Here is a 9,894-nt window from a genome sequence, read left to right as displayed (position 1 = left end):
ATCAGCATTTCTCTTGCTTCCCTGTGCGTAGGGAAGCTCAGTTTTAGTCACAGTAGCTCCCACAAGTGTCTCCTCAGTGTGTTCCCATTTCCTTAGAAACAGTGTATTTGCTGGGAGAAAAGTGCATTACTGTGCGCTTTCACCGTCCAGCAAATACATGTGTAGAAGCACAGCGCTAGCAGAAACGACCGTTTCTCGACGTTTTCTAACTGAGGGAACAAGTTGCCCACTTCTGAGATGCATTTGGGCAACTTTGTCAGAAATGAGTTTTTTGCCTACAGAGACATGCCTATTTGCGCAGTAGTACAGATTCTGAGTATGTAACTGGGCTGGATGAAATCAGCATTTCTCTTGCTTCCCTGTGCGTAGGGAAGCTCAGTTTTAGTCACAGTAGCTCCCACAAGTGTCTCCTCAGTGTGTTCCCATTTCCTTAGAAACAGTGTATTTGCTGGGAGAAAAGTGCATTACTATGCGCTTTCACCGTTCAGCAAATACATGTGTAGAAGCACAGCGCTAGCAGAAACGACCGTTTCTCGACGTTTTCTAACTCAGGGAACAGGTTGAACACTTCTGAGATGCATTTGGGCAACTTTGTCAGAAATGAGTTTTTTGCCTACAGAGACATGCCTATTTGCGCAGTAGTACAGATTCTGAGTATGTAACTGGGCTTGATGAAATCAGCATTTCTCTTGCTTCCCTGTGTGTAGGGAAGCTCAGTTTTAGTCACAGTAGCTCCCACAAGTGTCTCCTCAGTGTGTTCCCATTTCCTTAGAAACAGTGTATTTGCTGGGAGAAAAGTGCATTACTGTGCGCTTTCACCGTTCAGCAAATACATATGTAGAAGCACAGCGCTAGCAGAAACGACCGTTTCTCGACGTTTTCTAACTCAGGGAACAAGTTGCACACTTCTGAGATGCATTTGGGCAACTTTGTCAAAAATGTGTTTTTTACCTACAGAGACATGCCTATTTGCGCAGTAGTACAGATTCTGAGTATGTAACTGGGCTGGATGAAATCAGCATTTCTCTTGCTTCCCTGTGCGTAGGGAAGCTCAGTTTTAGTCACAGTAGCTCCCACAAGTGTCTCCTCAGTGTGTTCGCATTTCCTTAGAAACAGTGTATTTGCTGGGAGAAAAGTGCATTACTGTGCGCTTTCACCGTTCAGCAAATACATGTGTAGAAGCACAGCGCTAGCAGAAACGACCGTTTCTCGACGTTTTCTAACTCAGGGAACAAGTTGCACACTTCTGAGATGCATTTGGGCAACTTTGTCAGAAATGAGTTTTTTGCCTACAGAGACATGCCTATTTGCGCAGTAGTACAGATTCTGAGTATGTAACTGGGCTTGATGAAATCAGCATTTCTCTTGCTTCCCTGTGCGTAGGGAAGCTCAGTTTTAGTCATAGTAGCTCCCACAAGTATCTCCTCAGTGTGTTCCCATTTCCTTAGAAACAGTGTATTTGCTGGGAGAAAAGTGCATTACTGTGCGCTTTCACCGTTCAGCAAATACATGTGTAGAAGCACAGCGTTAGCAGATATGACCGTTTCTCGACGTTTTCTAACTCAGGGAACAAGTTGCACACTTCTGAGATGCATTTGGGCAACTTTGTCAGAAATGAGTTTTTTGCCTACAGAGACATGCCTATTTGCGCAGTAGTACAGATTCTGAGTATGTAACTGGGCTTGATGAAATCAGGATTTCTCTTGCTTCCCTGTGCGTAGGGAAGCTCAGTTTTAGTCACTGTAGCTCCCACAAGTGTCTCCTCAGTGTGTTCCCATTTCCTTAGAAACAGTGTATTTGCTGGGAGAAAAGTGCATTACTGTGCGCTTTCACCGTTCAGCAAATACATGTGTATAAGCACAGCGCTAGCAGAAACGACCGTTTCTCGACGTTTTCTAACTCAGGGAACAAGTTGCACACTTCTGAGATGCATTTGGGCAACTTTGTCAGAAATGAGTTTTTTGCCTACAGAGACATGCCTATTTGCGCAGTAGTACAGATTCTGAGTATGTAACTGGGCTTGATGAAATCAGCATTTCTCTTGCTTCCCTGTGCGTAGGGAAGCTCAGTTTTAGTCACAGTAGCTCCCACAAGTGTCTCCTCAGTGTGTTCCCATTTCCTTAGAAACAGTGTATTTGCTGGGAGAAAAGTGCATTACTGTGCGCTTTCACCGTTCAGCAAATACATGTGTAGAAGCACAGTGCTAGCAGAAACGAACGTTTCTCGACGTTTTCTAACTCAGGGAACAAGTTGCACACTTCTGAGATGCATTTGGGCATCTTTGTCAGAAATGAGTTTTTTGCCTACAGATTCATGCCTATTTGTGCAGTAGTACAGATTCTGAGTATGTAACTGGGCTTGATGAAATCAGCATTTCTCTTGCTTCCCTGTGCGTAGGGAAGCTCAGTTTTAGTCACAGTAGCTCCCACAAGTGTCTCCTCAGTGTGTTCCCATTTCCTTAGAAACAGTGTATTTGCTTTGAGAAAAGTGCATTACTGTGCGCTTTCACCGTTCAGCATATACATATGTAGAAGCACAGCGCTAGCAGAAACGACCGTTTCTCGACGGTTTCTAACTCAGGGAACAAGTTGCACACTTCTGAGATGCATTTGGGCAACTTTGTCAAAAATGTGTTTTTTGCCTACAGAGACATGCCTATTTGCGCAGTAGTACAGATTCTGAGTATGTAACTGGGCTGGATGAAATCAGCATTTCTCTTGCTTCCCTGTGCGTAGGGAAGCTCAGTTTTAGTCACGGTAGCTCCCACAAGTGTCTCCTCAGTGTGTTCCCATTTCCTTAGAAACAGTGTATTTGCTGGGAGAAACGTGCATTATTGTGCGCTTTCACCGTTCAGCAAGTACATGTGTAGAAGCACAGCGCTAGCAGAAACGAACGTTTCTCGACGTTTTCTAACTCAGGGAACAAGTTGCACACTTCTGAGATGCATTTGGGCTACTTTGTCAGGAAAGAGTTTTTTGCCTAAAGAGACATGCCCATTTGCGCAGTAGTACAGATTCTGAGTATGTAACTGGGCTTGATGAAATCAGCATTTCTCTTGCTTCCCTGTGCGTAGGGAAGCTCAGTTTTAGTCACAGTAGCTCCCACAAGTGTCTCCTCAGTGTGTTCCCATTTCCTTAGAAACAGTGTATTTGCTGGGAGAAAAGTGCATTACTGTGCGCTTTCACCGTTCAGCAAATACATATGTAGAAGCACAGCGCTAGCAGAAACGAACGTTTCTCGACGTTTTCTAACTCAGGGAACAAGTTGCACACTTCTGAGGTGCATTTGGGCACCTTTGTCAGAAATGAGTTTTTTGCCTACAGAGACATGCCTATTTGCGCAGTAGTACAGATTCTGAGTATGTAACTGGGCTTGATGAAATCAGCATTTCTCTTGCTTCCCTGTGCGTAGGGAAGCTCAGTTTTAGTCACAGTAGCTCCCACAAGTGTCTCCTCAGTGTGTTCCCATTTCCTTAGAAACAGTGTATTTGCTGGGAGAAAAGTGCATTACTGTGCGCTTTCACCGTTCAGCAAATACATATGTAGAAGCACAGCGCTAGCAGAAACGACCGTTTCTCGACGGTTTCTAACTCAGGGAACAAGTTGCACACTTCTGAGATGCATTTGGGCAACTTTGTCAAAAATGTGTTTTTTGCCTACAGAGACATGCCTATTTGCGCAGTAGTACAGATTCTGAGTATGTAACTGGGCTGGATGAAATCAGCATTTCTCTTGCTTCCCTGTGCGTAGGGAAGCTCACTTTTAGTCACGGTAGCTCCCACAAGTGTCTCCTCAGTGTGTTCCCATTTCCTTAGAAACAGTGTATTTGCTGGGAGAAAAGTGCATTACTGTGCGCTTTCACCGTTCAGGAAATACATATGTAGAAGCACAGCGCGAGCAGAAACGAACGTTTCTCGACGTTTTCTAACTCAGGGAACAAGTTGCACACTTCTGAGGTGCATTTGGGCAACTTTGTCAGAAATGAGTTTTTTGCCTACAGAGACATGCCTATTTGCGCAGTAGTACAGATTCTGAGTATGTAACTGGGCTTGATGAAATCAGCATTTCTCTTTCTTCCCTGTGCGTAGGGAAGCTCAGTTTTAGTCACAGTAGCTCTCACAAGTGTCTCCTCAGTGTGTTCCCATTTCCTTAGAAACAGTGTATTTGCTGGGAGAAAAGTGCATTACTGTGCGCTTTCACCGTTCAGCAAATACATATGTAGAAGCACAGCGCTAGCAGAAACGACCGTTTCTCGACGTTTTCTAACTCAGGGAACAAGTTGCACACTTCTGAGGTGCATTTGGGCAACTTTGTCAGAAATGAGTTTTTTGCCTACAGAGACATGCCTATTTGCGCAGTAGTACAGATTCTGAGTATGTAACTGGGCTTGATGAAATCAGCATTTCTCTTGCTTCGTGTGCGTAGGGAAGCTCAGTTTTAGTCACAGTAGCTCCCACAAGTGTCTCCTCAGTGTCTTCCCATTTTCTTAGAAACAGTGTATTTGCTGGGATAAAAGTGCATTACTGTGCGCTTTCACCGTTCAGCAAGTACATGTGTAGAAGCACAGCGCTAGCAGAAACGACCGTTTCTCGACGTTTTCTAACTCAGAGAACAAGTTGCACACTTCTGAGATGCATTTGGGCAACTTTGTCAGAAATGAGTTTTTTGCCTACAGAGACATGCCTATTTGCGCAGTAGTACAGATTCTGAGTATGTAACTGGGCTTGATGAAATCAGCATTTCTCTTGCTTCCCTGTGCGTAGGGAAGCTCAGTTTTAGTCACAGTAGCTCCCACAAGTGTCTCCTCAGTGTGTTCCCATATCCTTAGAAACAGTGTATTTGCTGGGAGAAAAGTGCATTACTGTGCGCTTTCACCGTTCAGCAAATACATGTGTAGAAGCACAGTACTAGCAGAAACGAACGTTTCTCCACGTTTTCTAACTCAGGGAACAAGTTGCACACTTCTGAGATGCATTTGGGCATCTTTGTCAGAAATGAGTTTTTTGCCTACAGAGACATGCCTATTTGCGCAGTAGTACAGATTCTGAGTATGTAACTGGGCTTGATGAAATCAGCATTTCTCTTGCTTCCCTCTGCGTAGGGAAGCTCAGTTTTAGTCCCAGTAGCTCCCACAAGTGTCTCCTCAGTGTGTTCCCATTTCCTTAGAAACAGTGTATTTGCTGGGAGAAAAGTGCATTACTGTGCGCTTTCACCGTTCAGCAAATACATATGTAGAAGCACAGCGCTAGCAGAAACGACCGTTTCTCGACGTTTTCTAACTCAGGGAACAAGTTGCACACTTCTGAGATGCATTTGGGCAACTTTGTCAGAAATGAGTTTTTTGCCTACAGAGACATGCCTATTTGCGCAGTAGTACAGATTCTGAGTATGTAACTGGGCTTGATGAAATCAGCATTTCTCTTGCTTCCCTGTGCATAGGGAAGCTCAGTTTTAGTCACAGTAGCTCCCACAAGTGTCTCCTCAGAGTGTTCCCATTTCCTTAGAAATAGTGTATTTGCTGGGAGAAAAGTGCATTACTGTGCGCTTTCACCGTTCAGCAAATACATGTGTAGAAGCACAGCGTTAGCAGAAACGAACGTTTCCTGACGTTTTCTAACTCAGGGAACAAGTTGCACACTTCTGAGATGCATTTGGGCAACTTTGTCAGAAATGAGTTTTCTGCCTACAGAGACATGCCTATTTGCGCAGTAGTACAGATTCTGAGTATGTAACTGTGCTTGATGAAATCAGCATTTCTCTTGCTTCCCTGTGCGTAGGGAAGCTCCGTTTTAGTCACAGTAGCTTCCACAAGTGTCTCCTCAGTGTGTTCCCATTTCCTTAGAAACAGTGTATTTTCTGGGAGAAAAGTGCATTACTGTGCGCTTTCACCGTTCAGCAAATACATGTGTAGAAGCACAGCGCTAGCTGAAACGAACGTTTCTCGACATTTTCTAACTCAGGGAACAAGTTGCACACTTCTGAGATGCATTTGGGCAACTTTGTCAGAAATGAGATTTTTGCCTAAAGAGACATGCCTATTTGCGCAGTAGTACAGATTCTGAGTATGTAACTGGGCTTGATGAAATCAGCATTTCTCTTGCTTCCCTGTGCGTAGGGAAGCTCAGTTTTAGTCACAGTAGCTCCCACAAGTGTCTCCTCAGTGTGTTCCCATTTCCTTAGAAACAGTGTATTTGCTGGGAGAAAAGTGCATTACTGTGCGCATTCACCGTTCAGCAAATACATGTGTAGAAGCACAGCGCTAGCAGAAACGACCGTTTCTCGACGTTTTCTAACTCAGGGAACAAGTTGCACACTTCTGAGATGCATTTGGGCAACTTTGTCAGAAATGAGTTTTTTGCCTACAGAGACATGCCTATTTGCGCAGTAGTACAGATTCTGAGTATGTAACTGTGCTGGATGAAATCAGCATTTCTCTTGCTTCCCTGTGCGTAGGGAAGCTCAGTTTTAGTCACAGTAGCTCCCACAAGTGTCTCCTCAGTGTGTTCCCATTTCCTTAGAAACAGTGTATTTGCTGGGAGAAAAGTGCATTACTGTGCGCTTTCACCGTTCAGCAAATACATGTGTAGAAGAACAGCGCTAGCAGAATCGAACGTTTCTCGACGTTTTCTAACTCAGGGAACAAGTTGCACACTTCTGAGATGCATTTGGCAACTTTGTCAGAAATGAGTTTTTTGCCTACACAGACATGCCTATTTGTGGAGTAGTACAGATTCTGAGTATGTAACTGGGCTGGATGAAATCAGCATTTCTCTTGCTTCCCTGTGCGTAGGGAAGCTCACTTTTAGTCACAGTAGCTCCCACAAGTGTCTCCTCAGTGTGTTCCCATTTCCTTAGAAATAGTGTATTTGCTGGGAGAAAAGTGCATTACTGTGCGCTTTCACCTTTCAGCAAATACATGTGTAGAAGCACAGTGCTAGCAGAAACGAACGTTTCTCGACGTTTTCTAACTCAGGGAACAAGTTGCACACTTCTGAGATGCATTTGTGCATCTTTGTCAGAAATGAGTTTTTTGCCTACAGAGACATGCCTATTTGTGCAGTAGTACAGATTCTGAGTATGTAACTGGGCTTGATGAAATCAGCATTTCTCTTGCTTCCCTGTGCGTAGGGAAGCTCAGTTTTAGTCCCAGTAGCTCCCACAAGTGTCTCCTCAGTGTGTTCCCATATCCTTAGAAACAGTGTATTTGCTGGGAGAAAAGTGCATTACTGTGCGCTTTCACCTTCAGCAAATACATGTGTAGAAGCACAGTGCTAGCAGAAACGAACGTTTCTCGACGTTTTCTAACTCAGGGAACAAGTTGCACACTTCTGAGATGCATTTGGGCATCTTTGTCAGAAATGAGTTTTTTGCCTACAGAGACATGCCTATTTGCGCAGTAGTACAGATTCTGAGTATGTAACTGGGCTTGATGAAATCAGCATTTCTCTTGCTTCCCTGTGCGTAGGGAAGCTCAGTTTTAGTCCCAGTAGCTCCCACAAGTGTCTCCTCAGTGTGTTCCCATTTCCTTAGAAACAGTGTATTTGCTGGGAGAAAAGTGCATTACTGTGCGCTTTCACTGTTCAGCAAATACATGTGTAGAAGCACAGCGCTAGCAGAAACGACCGTTTCTCGACGTTTTCTAACTCAGGGAACAAGTTGCACACTTCTGAGATGCATTTGGGCAACTTTGTCAGAAATGAGTTTTTTGCCTACAGAGACATGCCTATTTGCGCAGTAGTACAGATTCTGAGTATGTAACTGGGCTTGATGAAATCAGCATTTCTCTTGCTTCCCTGTGCGTAGGGAAGCTCAGTTTTAGTCACAGTAACTCCCACAAGTGTCTCCTCAGTGTGTTCCCAGTTCCTTAGAAACAGTGTATTTGCTGGGAGAAACGTGCATTACTGTGCGCTTTCACCGTTCAGCAAATACATGTGTAGAAGCACAGCGTTAGCAGAAAAGACCGTTTCTCGACGTTTTCTAACTCAGGGAACAAGTGGCACACTTCTGAGATGCATTTGGGCAACTTTGTCAGAAATGAGTTTTTTGCCTACAGAGACATGCCTATTTGCGCAGTAGGATAGATTCTAAGTATGTAACTGGGCTTGATGAAATCAGCATTTCTCTTGCTTCCCTGTGCGTAGGGAAGCTCAGTTTTAGTCACAGTAGCTCCCACAAGCGTCTACTCAGTGTGTTCCCATTTCCTTAGAAACAGTGTATTTGCTGGGAGAAAAGTGCATTACTGTGCGCTTTCACTGTTCAGCAAATACATGTGTAGAAGCACAGCGCTAGCAGAAACGAACGTTTCTCGACGTTTTCTAACTTAGGGAACAAGTTGCACACTTCTGAGATGCATTTGGGCAACTTTGTCAGAAATGAGTTTTTTGCCTACAGAGACATGCCTATTTGCGCAGTAGTACAGATTCTGAATATGTAACTGGGCTTGATGAAATCAGCATTTCTCTTGCTTACCTGTGCGTAGGGAAGCTCAGTTTTAGTCACAGTAGCTCCCACAAGTGTCTCCTCAGTGTGTTCCCATTTCCTTAGAAACAGTGTATTTGCTGGGAGAAAAGTGCATTAATGTGCGCTTTCACCGTTCAGCAAATACATGTGTAGAAGCACAGCGCTAGCAGAAACGACCGTTTCTCAACGTTTTCTAACTCAGGGAACAAGTTGCACACTTCTGAGATGCATTTGGGCAACTTTGTCAGAAATGAGTTTTTTGCCTACAGAGACATGCCTATTTGCGCAGTAGTACAGATTCTGAGTATGTAACTGGGCTGGATGAAATCAGCATTTTTCTTGCTTCCCTGTGCGTAGGGAAGCTCAGTTTTAGTCACAGTAGCTCCCACAAGGGTCTACTCAGTGTGTTCCCATTTCCTTAGAAACAGTGTATTTGCTGGGAGAAAAGTGCATTACTGTGCGCTTTCACCGTTCAGCAAATACATGTGTAGAAGCAGAGCGCTAGCAGAAACGACCGTTTCTCGACGTTTTCTAACTCAGGGAACAAGTTGCACACTTCTGAGATGCATTTGGGCGACTTTGTCAGAAATGAGTTTTTTGCCTACAGAGACATGCCTATTTGCGCAGTAGTACAGATTCTGAGTATGTAACTGGGCTTGATGAAATCAGCATTTCTCTTGCTTCCCTGTGCGTAGGGAAGCTCAGTTTTAGTCACAGTAGCTCCCACAAGTGTCTCCTCAGTGTGTCCCAGTTCCTTAGAAGCAGTGTATTTGCTGGGAGAAAAGTGCATTACTGTGCGCTTTCACCGTTCAGCAAATACATGTGTAGAAGCACAGCGCTAGCAGAAACGACCGTTTCTTGACGTTTTCTAACTCAGGGAACAAGTTGCACACTTCTGAGATGCATTTGGGCAACTTTGTCAGAAATGAGTTTTTTGCCTACAGAGACATGCCTATTTGCGAAGTAGTACAGATTCTGAGTATGTAACTGGGCTTGATGAAATCAGCATTTCTCTTGCTTCCCTGTGCGTAGGGAAGCTCAGTTTTAGTCACAGTAGCTCCCACAAGTGTCTCCTCAGTGTGTTCCCATTTCCTTAGAAACAGTGTATTTGCTGGGAGAAAAGTGCATTATTCTGCGCTTTCACCGTTCAGCAAATACATGTGTAGAAGCACAGTGCTAGCAGAAACGAACGTTTCTCGACGTTTTCTAATTCAGGGAACAAGTTGCACACTTCTGAGATGCATTTGGGCAACTTTGTCAGAAATGAGTTTTTTGCCTACAGAGACATGCCTATTTGCCCAGTAGTACAGATTCTGAGTATGTAACTGGGCTTGATGAAATCAGCATTTCTCTTGCTTCCCTGTGTGTAGGGAAGCTCAGTTTTAGTTACAGTAGCTCCCACAAGTGTCTCCTCAGTGTGTTCCCATTTCCTTAG

Source organism: Acomys minous (genome assembly GCF_964271855.1).
Source record: "Acomys minous genome assembly, contig: scaffold_34, whole genome shotgun sequence".
NCBI classification, from domain to species: Eukaryota; Metazoa; Chordata; class Mammalia; order Rodentia; family Muridae; genus Acomys; species Acomys minous.
The sequence above is the reverse complement of the archived record's forward strand: the minus strand, read 5'-3'. Positions refer to the sequence as shown.